Here is a 22,212-nt window from a genome sequence, read left to right on the forward strand (position 1 = left end):
CCGATTCAGCATAATTGGAAGTAATTCATGATGTTTGAACCACCATTATTTAAATACTATCAAGTCAAATAATTAGAAAACACTATGTGTGCCGAAATATACCATTCTATGATTACTTGCTTTTTACCAGCAGTACTTCCTTGCCTTTTTTTTGCATTAAGCGGAATGTATGTTTAAACGAACTCATTTCAAACGTCTCGTCACTTAGGTAAATACCTAAACAACGATAAAAGATGAATAGCACGAAAATAGATTTGACGGTTAATTTACGACCAAAAACATCAGAGAGAGAAACATTTAAAACCATGGAGTAGCCGTTTTTCTACAACATGCTATCTCAGAAGTAGTTACCAGTGAAGTCAGGTATGAAAATTCCTTTACTTTTGAGGTTTTTTAGGGGACATGGTAATTTTGATTCAATAGCCTGGGTAAAATGGCCTGAAACGTATAGCTTATTTAAGATTAGGTATTTTGTATAAAGAGCAAAAAAATGAAAAAGATATAGAATTCGGTTACAGTTTTACTAAAAGTATGAACCTGTTAATTACTGGTCTGGTCGTGAATGATTTGGAACGTAAAGAAAAAAATCACTGTTGAATCTTCTATAACTCTGAATTGGTTTGTCAATATCTCAAAAATACAAAAGAAGATATTTGTTTTTAACCATTATAGATCGAAATTGCATAATATCCGATACATTTATTGAATCTCACTTTATTTTCTTGAAACACTTTGTCCATATAACGTTACGCTAGTAGTCTTCATCATTAATGTATGACATTTGGTAAACAGTAGAAAATTATAGGACACTAGACAATTACATTATTTTGGTTCAAAACCTGACCGGGAAACTTACAATTCCACATGGGACAGAATCATCCACAGTTGTGCTATGAAAATCCATATACGATGAGACTTCCGTGTCAGTATCTGACTCCAGTTTAATATTCACATATACCACAACTTCATGATTAATCAGTGTAATCAGTAATCATTAGGCCGAGACACGGTACCAGAAAATTGGAAGCTGGCTTGTATTACAAATTTTCAAAGGAGGTCGACACAGCAGACCACGTTATCAGCTGATAGCACTTCTACTAATACCTACAAAAATTATGGACCCCCTGATATTCTATGGTCTATGTGATTGTTTATTATCTATAAACGTTTTTTCACCCCAACAGAACGGTTTTAGGAAGGGTCATTCTTGAGTAACCAATCTGCTGGCCGCGGTGAACAGATCGACAACCATCTTTGATCGCAAGGGGAAAGTCGGTGTCATATACCTTGACTTTCCAAAAGCTTGTGATAGGTTCAATTATGTATGACTCATCAATAAGTTTGAACGGCTAAGTATCAAGTTACTGTTAATTGATTGACTTACTCAATATCTACATAATCGACTTTTTCAAGGTCAGGGTCAACTTCGTTTTTTCTCAGGTTATGGAATTTCCTAGCGGGGTCCCCCAGGGTTCAGCAAAAGAACTTCTTAATTTTTAAAAACGGTCCTCCACAGCAGATATCGTCAGATTTATTACTTTTCCCTGGTGATGTGAAACTCTGGAGAAAAGGTTGTAACAAAGAGGATGAACTGGCACTTCAGGAGGATCTGACTCGACTTCAAAGTTGGGTAGACAATAACGGACTTACCTTTGGCACTTCAGAGTGTAAAGTGGTCCATATGAAACATGTCGTGAACTACGAATACAACTTAGGTAACTTCATTTTAGAGGATCCCCAAGTTGAAAAGATCTGGGAGTGTTGGCACCCTATGATCTGAAGTATGACGTTAACTGAGACAAAAATACCTTTTGAAGCAAACCTTTTACTGGCAACGCTGTAGCGTATTGTAGGCTAGTTCGACGGAAGAACCTTTCACCGAATCTTCAACAGTTTCATTTGACCCCACTGATAGTCTGGAAATATAGTGTTTCGTCCCTCAATACAAAAGGATAACAATACATAGGAACTTATCCAAAGGCGAGCCAGGAAATCAGTCCGAGGACTCAAGTTCAAACCTTTTGAAGGGCGCCTCAAATCACTGAACCTTTACCCATTGAGGTATGGGCGTCTTAGAGGTGACCTAATGACACATAGCATCCCAAACACCTCTGGGTATCTCCTTGAATACCAGCTTAAGCTCATTCCTAACAAATATCTTAGAGATAACACATAGAAATTAGAGACATAAGATAGCATAACACACTGTAGGCACACCTTTTACTCTTTACGAGTAGTCAAATTCTGGAATTTTCTGCCGGCTGAGGTAGTCCAATCGACTTTCCGGGAGTCTTTTAAGAGAAAACTCGACATATTCTAGAGGACTAAAGACAGTACCTCACTATTATATAATAATCTTTTTCCTGTTATCGCCAAATATAACCAAGTTCCTATCTGAAGGCATCAGTGATCCACTGCTGCTAGATACTGAAATCCGTGAGGCGACAGCTTCTATCCTGTCCAAAATCACTTGAACATCACGCTAATACAACGTTGAAATCAAAAGCCAAGTAACAAAATGTAATGAAGATACGTTTATTTTAATCACTCAATTGTAAGTAGACAACCATGTAAGTTAAGGACAATCAGATAGAGCATGAAATTGATATACCAGCCAAATCATTCTAGTTGAAGTAGCGCATTGTATACATAGATATAGACCGTATAAATTACAGCGAGTAGACAGTCAACAAATTAGATTACAAGTAAAGACAGACTTATGTACACACAAGGATGCAGAAAAAACGTTCAAGGCTAACTTGTGAACACTTGATAGGGACCAATATGAATGTAGAGGGTAACTGGAAATATTAGAATAATTTACTTTTCCAGTTGCCGTAATAAATCATGTAAAGGTTAGAACGGTAATTCCTCAGATACGATGAGATGGTAATCCACGTTATGTATTAACAACAGGGTAAGACTTAGACATAGGCTAGGTAACACCGATCCCCTCCAACTCAAGTAGGCCCACAATCATCAGTACAGATCACCTACATTGGTGATCAATAATGGGAAACCGCTATGGTAGTATCTTCGCACATAGGGCATCAAGTGAAAATGTGGAGTTTTCACAAAAGATACTAGTACTAAATTTAATTCAGTGAAAGGGATACTAAGTGTTTTTTGCCTGTTATCTTCAAAGCAACGATCTGCAGTCTACCAGAACATTAGATATCAACATAAGCAAACTACGCGATTGAAATTCCCGAAATAAAATATGAGGAATCATATATAAATTCCAATAATTATGTAACTTCTGTTAACTAGCTGAATTCAGCCAGTTCATAAGTCAACCATAATTATGGTTGGATGTAAAGGTGAAATGTTTACTACTTTAGTACATACCTGAGATCAAAAATCAATCTGCTCCCCTGGTAGCTTCAAATGATAATGAGGGTTTCTTAGATTGATGATTGAGACCGGTATCATCAATAATTATAACTACTCGAACATCTAGTCATAAATTTGCCATCAGAGACTCATTTGTTGTACAGTAGTTACAACAATATAACAATTAAAAGCATAGTAGTCACTCGAAAAATCAGAATATTATGTACCACTAGAGCAATAAATTTATTAACTTGAAAGCAACAAAGATTACACTGCGTAAATCACTAATAAAAATATTCTTAAGAGCGAAAAAGGTTATTGGACAACGAACGTCAATGGTGGGTCCATCGTTTGATTCTTTCTCGTCAAGTTCACGCCCTTCCCGTCTCGCTTCAAAACAACTCGGTACATGGACCAGATTCTTCCAAAGTTTGCGTTCAGGTGGTCAACAGAACCCACGTCACTGTGGTTCACTTCATTGAGGGAAAACCTCAAACTGTGTGAAACCACATTGTCCATATCCGAAAACTTCCTGTATGTTTCCTGTATTCCATAAATTATCACCTTGAACTCCATAAATACTTATTTCACGGAAGCATTTTCCTTCCAAGGACACGGAAGCAACGAAATTCAGTGAGGTTACTGCCATAACACATACAAGTGTTCTCACAACTGTTGATTACAATGCATTTTTCCACCATGTCTGTTACTTGAGTAGACTTCTTGACCGTTATTCTCCAGACTTAATCTATTCAGAGATAGTAACAAGCTGCTACACATCACCAATGATATAATGACAACTGTATGGAATCTCCTCGATAATGGTACAGAACTCCGAGTTCTTCCAATAATCGACTGTCAGAAAGAAACACGTACACGCCTTGTGGAAAGAGTAATCCGTTGTGGGCGCAAAACCTCATGTTAGCGGTTGCTATTTTTGATTTCCGTATTCCCTTAGTCTTACACCTGCGATATTGCTATTTGTTGACGACTGTACTCATTATTGTATTAAATATGAATAAATAATGTATCCATATTGAGCCGTAAGCATACTTTTTTATTGTTGTATTTTTTTCACTTTCTCTACACACTGTGCTGTTGGAGACTTCCCGCTAAAACACACTATAGTTTCAAGTTTTGAGCGACTCACAACAATTTATCGTTTCTCATGAGTTTGAGTTTATGAAACAATTAGTATTATAAGTGAACTTTGTTGATGACGGATCTCTAGTGGGTATTATTCTCCACCGCACGATCCTAAAAGCTAAACATATGATACCTGGAGAAGATCACATTCAAAATTCACACTTATAAAGGGTCAGAAATGATGAAAAGAGAAACACATCATTGTATTGCATGGGCTGCGTCCATTCTGCGCTTGGCCACTCCGTGTAACTTCTTTCTTTTTCCCTTTAACTTTATATTCTATTCTAAGCCCAAGTATGTTCTTCAGGAGTCAAAAATTGCATATTTCTAAATGTTACGATAGGACGGGTCAGTATGGATATGAATGTAACTTCAACGTCAGATGTTGTGGATTATGTAGTCATATCATTGTGGATAACTCCACCTGTAACACTTGTGGAGTTACTGCCGGTCTTAAGATCGGATATTGTAGGAAGGTTGGGCATAAAGTCGGCAACCACATCCTGTGCAAAATAACTTTGCTAAAAATTCGGCCACCAGATTAGACAAATTAAACCCAATAAACTCTATCCTGGGAGTTGAAGGAAGAATTATGAAGCCTCACGAGGGAAGTCGAGATCCTTCGGATGTCACGAGGTCGATTTTCCTTTCACTAAACAGAACAACAATCAATATAGGTACATGAAATGTCCGGATAATGTGGGGGACCGAGAGGACTAGCCAAATAGCAACGGAAGTGAGAAGATACAAACTGGCGGTTCTCAGAAGCAATGAAACCCACTATATCCAAGCAGGACAGCAAGGGTTAGGTATAGGGGAGATGCTTCTATAATCCGTTCACGAAAAAGTTGTTCTTAAGCCGTTCGAACAAGCACGAAATGCACATATATGTTAGGAGTCTCAAGGATCCAGAATCATCAAGGTATTCTTCGAAACTAAGAAGGAAGAAATCACAATGAATGCTATCCAGTGTTATGCACCAACCGACGATTGCAACGAAGACGATAAAGATCAGTTTTATGAAGCTGTTGTTGATCATAGCGGAGTTCTCAAGAGGGTACTTAACAATCTTGAAAGAAGACCTAAACGCCAAAGTAGGAATGGGCAACACCGGATATGAAGATATAATGGGAAGACATGGATTGACTGGGTGGAAGGAATGGGAATCGTGACAAATTTGCAACTCCATGTGCATTCAACAAATTAGTTATAGGTGGCACAATATTCCCACACAAATGCATACACAAAGCTACATGGGACACACCGGATCACACTACAGAGAACCAGATGGATCTTATTTGTATCATCAAAAGTTTCAGAAGGACAATGGGAGTCGTGAAAACCAAGGGAGGAGCTAACATAGCTTTAGATCACAACATAGTTGTGGTCAGAATGAGACTGTAGCTACGGAAACACTGGACAGTTTGGGTGAAAGCAACGTAAAGCTTCAACAAAGCCTCCCCAGGAGATACCAACAAACTCAATAAATTCGAGATAGCTCTCAACAACAGGCTACAAGCCATACAGAATCTACTGAAAGAGGAAACTACCATGACGGACAACTGGAAAGGGGTGAAAGAAGCACTAACTTCAACGTGTCAGAAAGTTCTGGGTCGCAAGAAGCATCATCATAAGAAATGGATCTCCATGGTAACCCTGAACAAGATTCAGGAAAAGAAGAACAAGAAGACAGCAATTAACAACAGTCGAACACGAGCAGAGAATGTCAGGGCACAAGCTAAATATACAACAGCAAACGAGCAAGCAAAGAAGAGCATTAAAGCCAACAAGCACAAATACATAGGCTAACTAGCAACGATGGCGGAAAAAGATGCAAAAGAATGGGATATGATACAACTATATAATACTACGAAGAAACTAGCAGGTAAATATAGTAAACCAGAGAGACCAGTCAGGCACAAAGAGGTAAAAACAGTCAAGGCGATTCAGGAACAGAGGAAAAGGTGGGCAGAATAATTTGAGGAACTGCTGGATGGACCAGTTCCATTTAATCCACCGGACATCGAACCAACACACACAGATCTTCCTTTAAATGTTACTCCACCAACGATCGAAGAAACCAAGACAGTCGGCCAGCAGCCAAATCAAGAATGGGGAGGCGGCAGGAACTGACAATATACCAGCTGAAATACTGAAGTCAAACAATAGAGGCAAATGCAATCATGCTTCACCTTCTATTCAGCAAGATTTGGGAGGAAGAACAAGTGCCGATGGACTGGAAAGAAGGACGCCTCATCAAAGTAACAAAGAAAGGTGAACTAGACAGGCATCACACTACTATCAGTACCACGAAAAGTTTTCAACAAAATATCTTTGAACCGGATGAAAGACCCAGTAGACGCCCAACTTTGGAATCCACAGACCGTACTCCGTAAGGATCAGTCATGTACTTACTAAGTTGCAACACTACGGTTCATCGTTGAACAATCAGTTGAGAGGAATTCGTCACTATATATCACCTTCGTTGACTATGAGAAGGCTTTTGACAGTGTAGACCGGGGAACATTATGGAAACTTCTTCGACACCATGGAGTTTCTGAGATGAATGTCAACATTATCCAAAACTCATACGACGGAGTACAATGCAAAGTGGTGCATGGAGGACAGCTGACAGATACATTCCCTGTGAGGACTGGAGTCAGACAAGGCTGCTTACTCTCCCCCTTCCTCCTTCTCCCGGTAGTTGACTGGATTATGAAAACCTCGACATTTGCGGTGGAGCACGGAATAGAACGGACATCTTAGAATCAATTAGGGGATTTGGACTTCTCAGATGACCTAGACCTTCTACCACAAACGTAAGAGAGCCTAACATCATAAAAGGAGGGAGGGTGGCGTCACTGACCAGTAAACATGATGGTGGGGAGAACTTCAATCCACCCGTGTCTGTAAGATATGTGTTGTGTTCACAAGCTCCAAAGAACTATTTTTCATGGTACTCCATATGACAGGGCAGAACATATTAATTACGGCTCCTTATGTCTAGTGGAATGTCACGAACCAACGGTATTGATGCGAAATTATTCATGAAAAATACCACTTTAGATCATGTTAAAAAAAGCTAAATTGGTTCCACTTCCTACCGAGTAGTCCTATTACAAGCAAACTAGACAATTGTCTAAAAACGAAGCCCACTTTATACCCTATAAAATCTAAAAACAAAAAAGAGTTCAAACAGCTTCGAAAAAAGGGAGACATCCATTTGTATCGGAATACTGTTTTCAGCACTTTATTTTATAATTACACAATTCCATACTTTCTTCTGAACTACCTTCATTTATACAGTTCCTTACCCACACTTATTTTTCTTTAACACATTAGTATGCTCTTACCTAATAAATACTTTGGTAACAGACAAATAGACTAAATGGTTATACATTAACTATACCTCCATGAATATTGTGTGCTCGACTTTTCATCCTTCCTTTTTCTTACACCTTTTTCAGCCTCCTGCAGATGCTCCACCGAAAACAGATATGGCACGGGTGACTTCGTCCTACACCGTTATTAAAGCCTCAGATATTCCGGAGGGATATAAGTTCGAAACTTCTAAAAGCCCCCAACTTCGCATGTATCTATTCTCGACCACCAGCTGTATGTTGCAACGCTACCTTCATAAAGTGCGCCAAGTGTGATATTGACATGTTTCTTACGATATCCATTTACATTCATATCCTATAAAATATCAACCCAGCTGAGTAATTTTCAACAGTGAAAATTGTAACTTCTTTAACAATTTGATCTTGCCTGTAAACCGACATGCCTCATGTAACAATCTGTTATTTGAGAATAAATTATTATTATTATTATTATTATTAGTATGAACGAACAAATACAGATGAAGACAACTTGTCTATCAGCAGCCTTTGAATTAGTAGACCTCGACATACACAAAGGAAAAAGTAAGATTCCCAAATACAACACTGAGAACACCAACACAATCACACTTGATGGAGAAACTCTGGAAAATGTAGAAACACTCACGTACCTTGGAAGCATCATTGATGAACAAGGAGGATCTGATGCAGATGTAAAGGTGAGGATTGGTAAAGCAAGGGACGCATCCCCACAATCGATCTCAAAACAACTGACAATCAATATCAAAGTCACAATGTTCAATACGAACGTCAAGGCAGTAAGTAATCATCGTTGTAGATCTAACGTTTCGAGATTATGTTTATTATTCCAGTAGCCGACTATCGTGATTTCTTCGATCGTTGGTGGAGTGACATTTAAAGGAAGATCTGTGTTTGTTGGTTTGATTTCCGGTGGAATAAATGGAACTGGTCCATCCAGCAGTTCCTCGAATTATTCTACCCATTTGGGTTATCCTACCTTCTCCAAAAAACTGAGTTTCTCACCACACTCATCATGAATACACCACCTCTTAGCTATCGAAACCGTTCTCGGACTTTTGATGTCACCTATATAGCACCGAAATGTCCTATCAATTCACGATAATATTTCAAAATTTAATCCATAATCATATGCTCCGATGGAAATACAATAGGATGCTTTCTGAACTCAGACCAATAACTCTCTTAAATATGACCACCATCACACTGGAAAATCCATTCGTCATCATTAATTAAACATGTGTGATGGAAAGTTCGTTATCTTTATTTCGATTCTGGTCTGGGATGACATGACCATCCTAATCTCTTTCCCGAATGTCATAGCTTGGACGAATTGAATCACGTCTAGGAAAGCTAAATGTATCTCTTTCAACCTGGGCAAGCACATCCGCTAGCACGAACCGCTTACCTCCTTACTCATTACAATGTTCTCCAAAAGGAGGTATTCCTTGAATAATCTTGATGTCAGGGTCACTAAGACAAAAAATAAATGTCAGTCGTTGTTCAAAATACTTCACATTCTAAAAAAGCTTGTACAGGTTAACGTGAAATGGATGTGTAGTTCCAAACTGAGTAATAAACTTCTGATGCCTCTATTTACTGAAATCCCCACCAACGTCTTGATTATTATTTCACTAAGACATTCCTAGGCTATCTTCAAGAGGATAGTGTATTCTCCTTATCTTTAGCATTGAGATTGCCAACGATATAATCAGGATCGCGGAACATTTTGGGAAGTAGTTTGTAACCCACAGTCACTCACACAAACCATGATGGAAACTAAAGTAAATTGGAGTTGCGAATTCCATTCCAAACACATACTTAGTCCTAATCAACTAATAACTCTCTATATACCACACACGTGACTGACAAATCCTCCTGCTAAAACCACCGGTACGCTAGGTCTTGTAGAGTTGCTAGAGTGAAATGTCACTAGAGCCTCCAGATAAGTTAATACAGTGATTAAAAACAAAGAGCTATGATATTTGCCAAGGTGGAGTAAGTCCAAATGATGGAAGGCAAGTTGAAGTTAGAGTAAGGAGGGTTATTTATCAGAACAAAATGTGCATCAACAGAGTAAAGTGTTGAGAAAATTGTCAACTTTATCTTTTACTGTCTGATTATTTTTAATTTTTTTCATCTGATGCCAACTACATAGTCCCAGTGTAAAAGTCTGACTTAGCATGCCATCGATTGTCCCAGTAGACCAGCCAATTCAGTATGAAATTGGAAACGTGAGTCTGAATGGTCAGCGTATGAGAACAACCTCAATATTACATATTGATTGTCTCGTTCTCATGCATAATGAAATCACTTCTATGTCAGCTTGATGTATTGGGAAAATCTCATTGTCGTCTGAACTCACTTCTGTAGTATATGTAGTTGGAGATCCGAACTCACTATTTACAGACAATTCAGAGTCTGATTTCACCTCAGCAGCATTACTAACATCTACCAAGCTAAAGAAACTACTATTTCCAAAGGTCAGTTTTCTTCGACAGAGTTTTCTCTAAGAACATCCTTTAAATCTTCGCATTCACGAAAGCACAATCTCTGTAGATCACGTAACACATGGTGAGTTGGAAAACTATGTTGCCACTCAACTTTCTGTACTGATCTGTTGAACCCTTTGGTCCCCAAAATCATCCAATCGAAGCGTATGCCCACACAAAAGAGATGTTTTCCAAACCTCAGACAATTTTCCAAAACTCAGTGTGTATCTGGAACATCACATCCAATCAAGTCTGCTCTATTGCTCTGCAAGCTCGAAGACGTTATATCCTTTGGTGGCGTTACTGACCAGCAAACAAGATAGGGGAGACAACTTCAATCCCCCCGTGTCTTTAGGGCAGGACATGATACATTACGGCTCCTTATGTCAAGTGTGATATCACGAACCAACGGTATTGATGAGAATTTATTCATGAAAAATACCACTTTAAATAGTGTTTAAAATACTGAATTGGTTCCACCTCCCACCGAGTAATCCTATTACAAGCAAGTTAAACAATTCGCTAAAAACGAAGTCTACTCCGTACCCTACGAAATCTGAAAGCAAAAAAGGGTTCAAAAAGCTTCGACAAAGAAGGGAGACAGCCATTTGTATCAGAATACTGTTTTCAGCACTATATTTTACAATTACACATAATTCCACATTTTCAGCTTTTTCCTGAACTACCTGTTATATCCCCTGGTGAATTACGAATGGTAACTTTTAGGTCTATTTATGGATCAATGTAATATGCCTATTTCCTATTGTACAATTATTACGTAACTGAACTATTCATATTCGTATTTCTCTTATCATTAGCTTTATTTTGACCTTTGACTTATTGTCATACGATTCTTGAGTTATAATCAGTTTATTGATTACTTTGGTGTGTATAAAAACCCAGTGTGTTTGTAAATAATGATTCATACCACTGAGGCTGTTATCGGTGTTTTGGACTTAACTGGTTGGGCTAGGCAGATCGCAGGGCCGATACGTACTCTAGTCTGCTCGTACGGGTTTCGTGTCACTGTTCCAATCGATAATTCGCTGCTCCCTGTTTGGCGGTCTCATCACCTCACCCATTTACGAGGCATCCACTCGGCCACAAGATATAACAGTACCCTCATTCAAACAGTTCCTTATGCACTTATACCTTGTTTACACTCATTTACACTCATGCTCTTGCTTGACAAGTACTTTAAAAACAGAGAAATAGCCTAAGTGGTTACGTCTTAACTATTCCTCCATGAATATTGTGTGCTCGACTTTTCGTCCTTCCTTTTTCCGATCCTTTTTTTCAGCCCCCTTGTGACACGCCACCAAAAATAGATATGGAACGGGTGACTTCGTCCCGCACCGTTATTAAGGCCTCAGATATTCCAGAGGGATGTAAGGTTGATGCTTCTAAAAACCCCCAACTTCGCATGGATCTATTCTTGACCATCAGTTGTATGTTGCAACGCCGCCTTCATAAAGCGCGTCAATTGTGTTATTGACGACATGTTTCTTACTCAAACTATCTACATTCGCATATTATAAAATATCAATCTAGTTGAGTTATTTGCTGCAGTGAAAATTATAACTTGTGTAACAATTTGATCGTGCCTGTAAACTGGCATACCTCATGTAACTAACTGTTGTTCGAGAATAAATTATTAATATTGGTTATATCGTCCAGACCTTTGTTCGGTTAGTTCTTCACAACTGATCGGTAACCTCCTGACTATATATGCCCTACTAATCTATGTAAATCATCTATCCAAAGAAAATAGCTTTAAATTTGCTTCCCAATATCTGAGGGTGGCAGTGCTGATCACAGTCGTCATTTTTACCAACGCTTCTCCACCTTCGTGACGCAACTGATTAGTTATTCGTCCGCTTACGAGAGAAGTATCAGAACTGCTACCCAAAAAGGCGTGGGTATTCAAACTTCCTTTCATACCATGTAGCTTGGTTGGAATAATGCACAAATAAACCATCGGTGAGTTCCAATTATTAGTTACGTTTTCCGAATGGTTATTAATATCATCAATATGTGGCACTGAGTGATGCTGAAACTTGCAGTTTTCAGCGTCACACTTTGACAATGAGTCATATAATCTAGCCATGTGACCATTTCTCAAACACAAAAAACACAGACCACATCATCCTACTCTCTGTCTCATTCTGATAACATTCATTTTTGGTTTGACGAGGACAACTCGTAAATTTAAGGAAAATGTTAATTATTCGTCTCAAACTCCGTGAGATTTTCAATCCTAGTGGACAAAAACGGTAATGTTCTCACCACTTCCTCATGGCAGGCGACAAAAAAGACGTTGACGAGATTTTCCCTCATTTTCTTGAGAAATATCCCTTATATTTCCACTACGTTTCCCTTTATTTCATTTTTTATCTGGTTTAAAAACTTAGTTTATTTGCGCTGAGATAAACGACTCTAAAGATAACTGTATTCATGGAAGATTTCTTTGCTAAGATCGATGGTCGATGGAAATTTTCCATGTATAAAAATACCCCTTCATCAATCTGCGGATGAACCACGTGCAGCGCAGTCAGTTATGATGGAACGAAAGTCCTAACATGGCAAAATCAACACTTCCAATCAATTATGTAATCAAACTTACTTTATCTTTCACCACACGATAGGCTGATTAACATCATAGCGGTTTCGAAACATTAGACGACGACCGGTGACTTAGGATGTCAGCATGACAGAGCCTATTTGTCCTTTTGTATTTTGTCCACGGTCCTCTGGTTTCGTTTTGTAACCGAAGCAATATATCCACATCATTAACTGATAACACATTTTGGGCTTATTTTCCTTAAGAGATGAAACTACAATTCATGAGTTACCATTGAGCAACACTTAAGTGAATTTTAGAATGTCTACCTACTTACTAGGGTTGAACGGCGCAAATAAATTAGTGTGCTGCTTTACATTTGGTACTTACAGTCTGGTGTATTCTCGAAAGCCCGTCGATTCGCTCCCGAAAAACTTAGGTTAGCCGAAAACGAATTCGACCATATGATAGACTTAGGTATAATTCGACCATCGAATAGTCCATGGTCATCCCCATTGCACATGGTCCCTAAAAAGGACAGCAACGATTGGCGGCCAACTGGTGATTATCGGCGTCTGAATGCAAAATCCATTCCCGATCGTTACCCGCTGCCTCATATTCACGATTTGACAGCTACCTTGAAAGGTACAACTGTTTTTTCGAAAATCGACTTGGTTAAAGCTTATAACCAAATACCGATGGCACCTGACGACGTTCCTAAAACCGCCATCATCACTCCCTTCGGTCTTTACGAATTCTTGCGAATGCCTTTTGGTTTAAGAAATGAGGCTCAAACCTTCCAAAGGTTTATAGACGACGTCTTCCGAGGTCTCAACTTCGTACATGCGTATGTTGATGACTGTCTAATAGAAAGTCCGGACAGAGAATCGCATCTCAAGCATCTGGACATTGTTTTCGATCGACTCCAAAGGCATGGCATTACTGTCAACATTCAGAAATGCCAAATCGGAACTAACTCTTTAGACTACTTAGGACACACTATTGATGCCCAAGGCATCCGACCCCTTAGGAGCAAAGTGGCGGCCATTCTGGATTACCCAGAACCGACCACGATCAAGCACTTACGAACTTTTAGCGGACTTGTAAGTTTCTATAGACGGTTCATACCCAAATGCGCATCCCTTATGAAACCGTTAACCGATCAGCTTCGTGGAAATGCAAAATCAATTAGTTTAGACGACACAGCCCGTAAAGCATTCTCCACAGTTAAGGAACACATCGCTAAAGCAACCCTGTTTGCTCATCAGGACACTCAAGCGCCCATTAGTATCGCCGTAGACGCATCCGACTCAGCAATCGGAGGAGTCTTACAACAATGGGTTAACAGCTCGTGGCAACCTCTAGGATTTTTCTCCAGACGGTTGTTAGACGCGGAATCTAGGTACAGCACGTTCGGTAGGGAACTCCTAGCTATGTATTGTGCTGTACGGCATTTTCAACATTCCATCGAAGGAAGAGAATTCACACTTTTTACCGATCACAAACCTCTTACCTTCTCTTTAAATTCATCTTCAGACAAGTACTCACCGCGAGAGTCTCGACAACTCGACTACATTTCGCAGTTTACTTCAGACATACAACACATTTCTGGAGCTAACAATGTAGTCGCAGACGCCTTGTCTCGAATTAGTTCCTTGAACAGTTTCCAAGGAATCGACCTTCTTAAACTCGCTCAGCTTCAAAAAGAAGACATTGATCTTCAGCATGAGTTATCCTCGACAACTCTTAAACTAAGTATTAAGCAGATGGGAACAGGTAAGGAAACCTTACTCTGTGACACATCTACAGGTAGGGATCGTCCAATAGTACCAAAACATTATCGACGCAACGTCTTCAATACGTTGCACAATCTTTCTCATCCAGGTGCTCGTGCAACAGTCAAACTTATAGCCGAACGCTTTTGTTGGCCTGGCATGAATAAAGACGTGAGGGAGTGGGCACGCTCCTGTGTAAGCTGTCAGAAATCTAAGGTCATAAGACACAACAAATGTCCCTTAGGCTCTTACAAAACCCCTGACGCTCGTTTCGACCACGTCCATCTAGATTTGGTAGGACCATGACCCGACTCGAATGGATACTCATATCTCCTAACATGCGTAGACCGTTTTACTCGATGGCCAGAAGCAGTACCGATTAAGGACATCACTGCTGAAACCGTGGCCCGCGCTTTCGTCGAACGATGGGTAGCAAATTTCGGCTGTCCTTCAACCATCACTACAGACCGCGGACGCCAGTTCGAATCTGAACTTTTCCGTTGTCTGACCACACTATTAGGAATCACGCGCTTCCGAATGACCGCCTACCACCCACAAGCAAACGGGTTGGTAGAACGTTTTTATTGACAACTAAAAGCTTCATTATCGGCTTCAAACGTTTCACAGTGGACAGACGCTCTTCCACTCGTCTTGCTAGGTATCCGCAATGCAGTGAAAGCTGACATTGGATACACGGCATCTCAACTCGTTTACGGAACGACACTTCGACTCCCAGGAGAATTCGTGGATCCTTCAGCTTCTTCATTGAACATGGATCAAAACTCTTACACGAGTAGGCTTACAAACGCTATGCGTTCAGTTAAACCTGCTCACACTCGACCTCAACCAACTGATGTTTTCGTTCAACCTGACTTACGACATAGTACACACGTCTTCATTCGTCGAGACCCACATCGACGACCACTCGAATCAGCATACGAAGGACCCTTTAAAGTTCTTCAACGCGAACCTAAGTACTATGTAGTCGATAAGAATGGTACGAACGATAGCATCAGTATCGATCGACTCAAAGCAGCGTACTTAGAAGGAAACCCTAGCTACGTCAAATTTCCTTCGGTACAAGCAAACGACACAGCTACTACACTCGTAGTACCCTACACGACAACCGACACACAACTTGATACTTCGTCAAAGTCGATAGATAAACCTAAAACGACGCGTTCTGGAAGAAGAGTAAGATTTCCAGAACATCTTAACGAATATTGCACGTAGGACACAGGTTTTATCTTGAATTACCCTTTCATTGTTTATTATAAAATTTTTTTTAATATGCTCATTTTTTATTTATATAAAAAAACAAAAAAAGCAAAACATTTTTATTTTTTGAGCGTATTTATATTTTTATATGTACATATAAAAAAAACCAGTTTTTTTTCCGATCGCTTTTACGCTGTTTGTAAGTGTATTAGTTTAATCATTTTTTCCCCGCTCATCTTGTGTCCTTACGCAAGTACGAGTGTATTTTCGACATGCACTCACACGTTTTATTTTTCCTCTTTTCCAGGACGGCTGGAAAGGAACGACGAAGTTTCCCAAGGAACCGAAATTTTCATTGTATTATATTTCTTTATTGCCATGTTGTACATTTTAGTCCCATAGTTTAAGGAAAGACGACCAGACGCTGCTAAACGAAGCAAGCTATCAGAAGAGTGTTTACCAACGACAAACTCGTTGGGTTTAAACTTCTGGCTGGTCACGTCTTAGGGGCATCACTACCTCACTAGGGGGGGAGTGATCTGTAGCTGTAAATAATTCCCCAAAATCAATAGCTCATTAAGTGTTCGACATTGGATGCTGACCATGTTGTTTAAGTGGACTTGTTTAACTGAAGGCTTTCAGTCATACATCCGTACCAGATCACGTTGCAACTCGGCGTGGGACACTGCTCCTACGTTCATAAGCCACCTTATAGTAAAGGTTCCTCGATATATTGGTAACGTATCAAATATATCTTTCCTACCTCTCCTCGTCTGACTTCTGGTTTCTATTTGACTGGGAACGAACGATTATAGAAGATACTACTGGTTGCTAGTTGCGAAACTAGAATATCCGTGGTATCTTCACTGGCATCAGGGTAATGAGTTTGATTTGCACCACTTAGCCAAATGGATGGATGAATTTCATGCCAAAATCCGATAATTTTAATCTAAAATCTGATTGGTTTGTCCTATCAAGCTTGCTTTCACGCACTTTATTTTTCATCTAGATCTCATGGGGATGTAAGTTAATAAATAAATAATAAACTTACTTTCTAGAAAAGACCTATGGGGTCTCTAACTTGCATCGTGTTCCTGGGTCCGTAATGTTCCACAGAACAGCACAGAAGATATTGTACTTCCGCGTGTTGTTGGACAACTTCTTGCACAGCGTTAATGAGCGAATTCGCACAGAGATAGCACACCCCAGTCAGCAACTCATTGATTTCAGCTGTAAACTTATCTTTGTTTTCGGTATCCACAAAAATCACTCAAAATGAAACAATTTGGCATATTTAAGCTTGCTAGAAATCGTACACTGACCAATAGAGCATATGAAACGTCACGCAGGTCACGACATTCCAGCACACTGGAACTCCCCACACACTACTGCGACTCAAATAAGAGGAAATTCCATGGAGTGAAACACGCCGACCGTCATTGATAACGACAGTGCAAGTGATAGTCTCTGTCAAACTATTATAATAACAATAATTTATTCTCAAATAACAGTTTGTTACATGAGGTATGCCAGTTTACAGGCAAGATTAAATTGGTACAGCAGTTACTATGTTCACTGTGGTAAATTACTCAGCTGGGTTGATATTTTATAATATGCGAATGTAGATAATTTGAGTAAGAAACGTGTTGTCATAATTTTTAACAGTTTTGTTCGTCTCAATTTAGAGTACGGAAACATAGTATTTCCTCCCTCTCTCGAAAAGGATAAGGACACTCTGGAGTATATCCAACGGTGAGCCACGAAATCACTTCGGGGACTCAAATTCAAACCTTATGAAGGGCACCTTTTGTCACTGAATCTTTACACATTAGAGTATAGACGTCTTAGGCGTGACTTTCTAATGACTTACAGTATCCTTAACACTTCTGGTCATCCCCTTAAACATCTACTTAAGCTAAGTCCCAATGTAAACCTAAGGGGTAACACCCAGAAACTGAAGACTCAGCATAGCTGAACGGACTGTAGACACAATTTCTACTCCTTAAGAGTTGTCAAATGCTGGAATTCGCTGCCGACTGAACTTGTCCGAGCGACTTCCCAGGAGTCCTTTAAGAGGAAACTTGACATGATCTTAACGACTAAGGATATCATTTTACTATGATCTAGCAATCTATTTTTTTCTTCCTGTTATCGTTAATATATCCCTAGGTTCCTGCCTGGAGGTATTGGTAATCCACTGCTACTAGACACGGAAACCCGTTAAGCGAAAGCTTCTTCTATTCCGTCTACAAATATTTGATTCTTTAATGGTGAGCCCGACGTCATCTGGTACAACTATTCGTAAACTGTGAGTCTGTTCCTTTTTGGAGCTTTATATATCATATTCTTACTTAAATTTCACATAATGTAATATTTTTATCATATTTTTCCTCGTTCATTCCTATCATGACTGAACGGACACCTAAGTTACATAAAATCAGGATTCTTACACTACTCTCATTCCAGCTAATGCCACCCTGGCCTGACAACATCGAAGCCTGGTCCTGCTACTCAGAAGCTGACTTTCACGAGCAAGGCGTCGCAGACTCACGTGCACCGTTCATCGCAGTAGTGAGGGTCTACCGCGCGAATTCAACATGTACGTCACACGTAGTATGTTTACTAGAGATGTCTCTCGACCTTGCAGAACTCTAAAAAAACGCTATTCTTAAGCGTAAAAATCTAACCGATCAACAAAGGTTAGATCGATCCTTTAACAACATCGATCTACTACATGGTTCAGCAACGGATATGTTGTTACGAATGAGAGAGGTAATTGGTTTCAGTTTCAGTTTGGAAAGGACAGGAGGCTTGATGGCCTGTGTTAGTCCTGGCAATGATGGTCTCTCAGCTGATCCAACTTTCTTTTGAAGGAGTCGACGGATGGAGCTTCAACCACGTGCTGAGGTAATGAATTCCACTCGTTGATGATTCGATGGGAAAGTCGGTACTCAGCTGACAAGTAATTCGTTCTGGGCTTGTGAACTTTTTTGGAGTGTCCTCGTAGACTTTCTGTTTTGGAAGACAAGAAAAATGAGGGCATATCAGGTGTAAATTTGTCATTAAGCAATTTGAAAACTGTAATCAAGTCGCCTCTGATTCTTCTATATGACAGCGGGAATAGGTTTAGCTTGGTCAGTCTAGTACCATACGGGAGCTTCGCTATTCCGGGAATCAGCCTAGTTGCTGTTCTCTGAACCCTTTCCAAGAGTTCACTGTCTTTTTTTAGGCAGGGGCTAGCTGCTTGTATGCAGTACTCAAGTTTAGGGCGTACGAACACTGTATACAAAGTCAGAAACGTTTTAGCGTCAAGATGCCTAAAAGCCCTGCGTATGGACCATAAAGTCCTAAAACCTTTGGCGGCTATTGCACGGCAGTGTGCAGTAGTCTTTAAGTCTTGACTAACGATGACGCCAAAGTCATTGTGTGCCTGGACAATAGGTAACTCAGTGTTATTCATCATGTATGTATCTGTACCCTGGTGGCCAATATGCATCACAATACACTTGGAAGTGTTTATCGGCAATTTCCAGGTTTGGGACCATTCAGATAATCTCTCCAGGTCATTTTGAAGTTCTAAGCTATCGCTCTTGCTTTGTATCGCTCTCCATATTTTGACACCATCAGCATAGAGGAAGACCGATGATGATAGTAGATGAGGGAGGTCATTTACGTACAGGAGGAATAACACTGGCCCCAAAACTGTACCCTGGGGGACTCCACTAAGCACAGTTTCCCAGCTAGACAACTTGGAGTTCACCCTTACTCTTTGTTGACGCCCAACTAGGAAGTCTTTTATCCACATCAATAGATTGCCTCCGATCCCGACATTCGTTAGCTTATATAACAGCCGGTTATGCGGAACTTTGTCGAAAGCTTTGCTGAAATCGATGTAAGCTACGTCTATAGGTAACTTTTGGTCCTTAAGAGCGCATCAGCTTTCACGAGCGACTAATAAGTTTGTGAGACAAGAGTAACCTGTTCTAAAACCATGCTGCTTTTCCGAGAGGATCCGGTTTTCATCGAGATACTTCAACAGCTCCTTCCGAATAATCTTTTCTAAGATTTTAACAATCACACTAGTTAGGTTAATTGGTCGGTAATTCTCAGGCTTATGTTTTGTACCTGTTTTGAAGACTGGACTTACTATGGCGTTCTTCCAGTCTTTTGGTAGACGACCCTGGGTTACGGATAGATTAAAACATACACTTAAAGGGTTCGCAACAAAGTTAGCTAATTCCTTTAGTAACCTAGGATGCAGTTCATCGGGTCCAGTGGATTTACCTATGTCAAGCTTAACTAGCAGACCAAAGACATCGAGTTCTTTAATGGTCACGCTGTCCAGTGCTTGTGTGGGGGGATTTTCATGAACTGGTGAGAAGGGTGTTTCTATGGTGCATACATCGCTAAAGTATTTAGAGAATACTTGAGCTTTGCCAAAGTTGTCCTCCACTAGTGATGAGGCAGTACTGTCTCCCCATAGTGAAGGAACATTTCTTTTTGTCCTTTGGTTTATATACGAATACAAGCGTTTAGGGCATTCTATGGATTCCCTAACGATTTTCTCTTCGTACAGCTTTCTGGCCTTACGGAGGGTCGAGGCACAGGTATTTCGAGCCTTTCGGTACTGAGATTTTGCCTCGTCAGTCCCCAGTAACCTAAATCTGTCCCACATTTTCCTTCTTTTACGGAGAAGGATGCGAACCTCCCTACTGAACCACGGTGGTGAGTTTCTCGGCCCCTTAGGTGTAGTCCAAGGGATGTGGGGGGCGGTGACTTTTAAGTATAAATTCCGGAATAAGTCCCAAGCCGTTTCGATCGATGACTCTGGGTCTATTTTCCAATCTACTGATGATGCTGATTTCATGATGTCTGGTATGTTTGCTTTCCAGACGTTAGGTCTGGATTGAGCTGAGGCGTGCTCGTGATCGACAGTTATATGGAAGTCAAAGCTTAAAACTGCATGATCACTTTTGCCTAGGGGTGGCATGTAATCCAGGTTTGCAACATCATCCTCATAATGAGTCAATATAAGATCTAGTAAGGATGATGCAGAACCCGGGTCGTACCTAGTTGCTTCCTTCACGTGTTGCACTAGGGCACATGTGATTACCGCATCAACTAGTTCCTGTTCGAAGGAATTTGCTGACGATTCAGTCCGCAGATTTCCTCAGTCCACCATGGGTGCATTGAAGTCCCCTAGGATTAGACATCGATCACTTCGTGATAAAGTGTTGAGACTGCTTAGCAGGACCTCGTTTACCTCACAGCTTGGACTGCGATAGATCAAACTAAGCAGCAACTCTTGTCCCCTGCATTTCAGGCGGCAGCTAACTAATTCATACGTCCCACTCTCATGGGATACACTGTCGATAATGGTGAATGGAATAGCATTCCTAATGAATAGAGCTACTCCCCCTCCTTTACGCGTTTGTATTCTATCGGCCCTTACTAAAGTAAAACCCTCGAAATCAAGTTCCCTACTATCTATAGACGGCGTCAGCCATGTTTCTGTGACTGCGATTATGTCTGGCCTAGTTGAGTCAATCTGTACACCTAGTTCCGGTAGCTTATTGAGTAAGCTCCGGGCATTGGTATAACAGATCCGAAGCCTATTTAGGTGGCCTCGTGCTTCACCCAGAGTGGCTTCGGCATCATCCTCTGTCGAAGCCTCACAACCCGAAAATTTACAATTTTCAGGTCTTTTTCGCCAGCGTCTAATCTGAGCTGTAGTTCTTTTTCGGCTTCCCGTCTTTTTACACGGTCCGCCAACGGTAGGTCTTTACGGAGAAAAACTCCTGAACCCTTCAATTTGTGTCCATTTTCTAAGATTAAGTCACGTTCGTCCGGGGATTTGAAAACGACTTTGAGTAGTCTAGACTGATTTGGCTTCAGATGCGCTAGGTTTCCTAGCCTATACACCTTTAGCAAGGTGACTCCGGAGATGTTTTGGGGCATAACTTGGTTGAGTAGTTGTTTTATCAACACAATGTCATGCTCAAAACGAGCTTTCGGTTCTAAGCTGTCACTCTCCTTGACTCTATGGAAAATAACTGATCTGTCGCTGTGATCAGACCTCGGCTTTTCGACCCTTTTGGTGGGGGTAGGATTCCCTTTTAAGTCATTTTGCCGTTTTCTCCTTACGACCCGTACCCAATCGCCAACGTTCTTTGGAGTAGTAACCACAGTCGCGTCAGGCGTACTGTGGGATTCCGGAAGGATCAGGACAACTTGAGAGGTTGGGTCATCTTTCGCGCTGGAAACCGATCGAGCCTTGCGATTTTGGGTTCCGGATGTTCCCTTCTGGGTAC

Source organism: Schistosoma mansoni, chromosome W, assembly GCF_000237925.1.
Source record: "Schistosoma mansoni strain Puerto Rico chromosome W, complete genome".
Taxonomy (NCBI): Eukaryota; Metazoa; Platyhelminthes; class Trematoda; order Strigeidida; family Schistosomatidae; genus Schistosoma; species Schistosoma mansoni.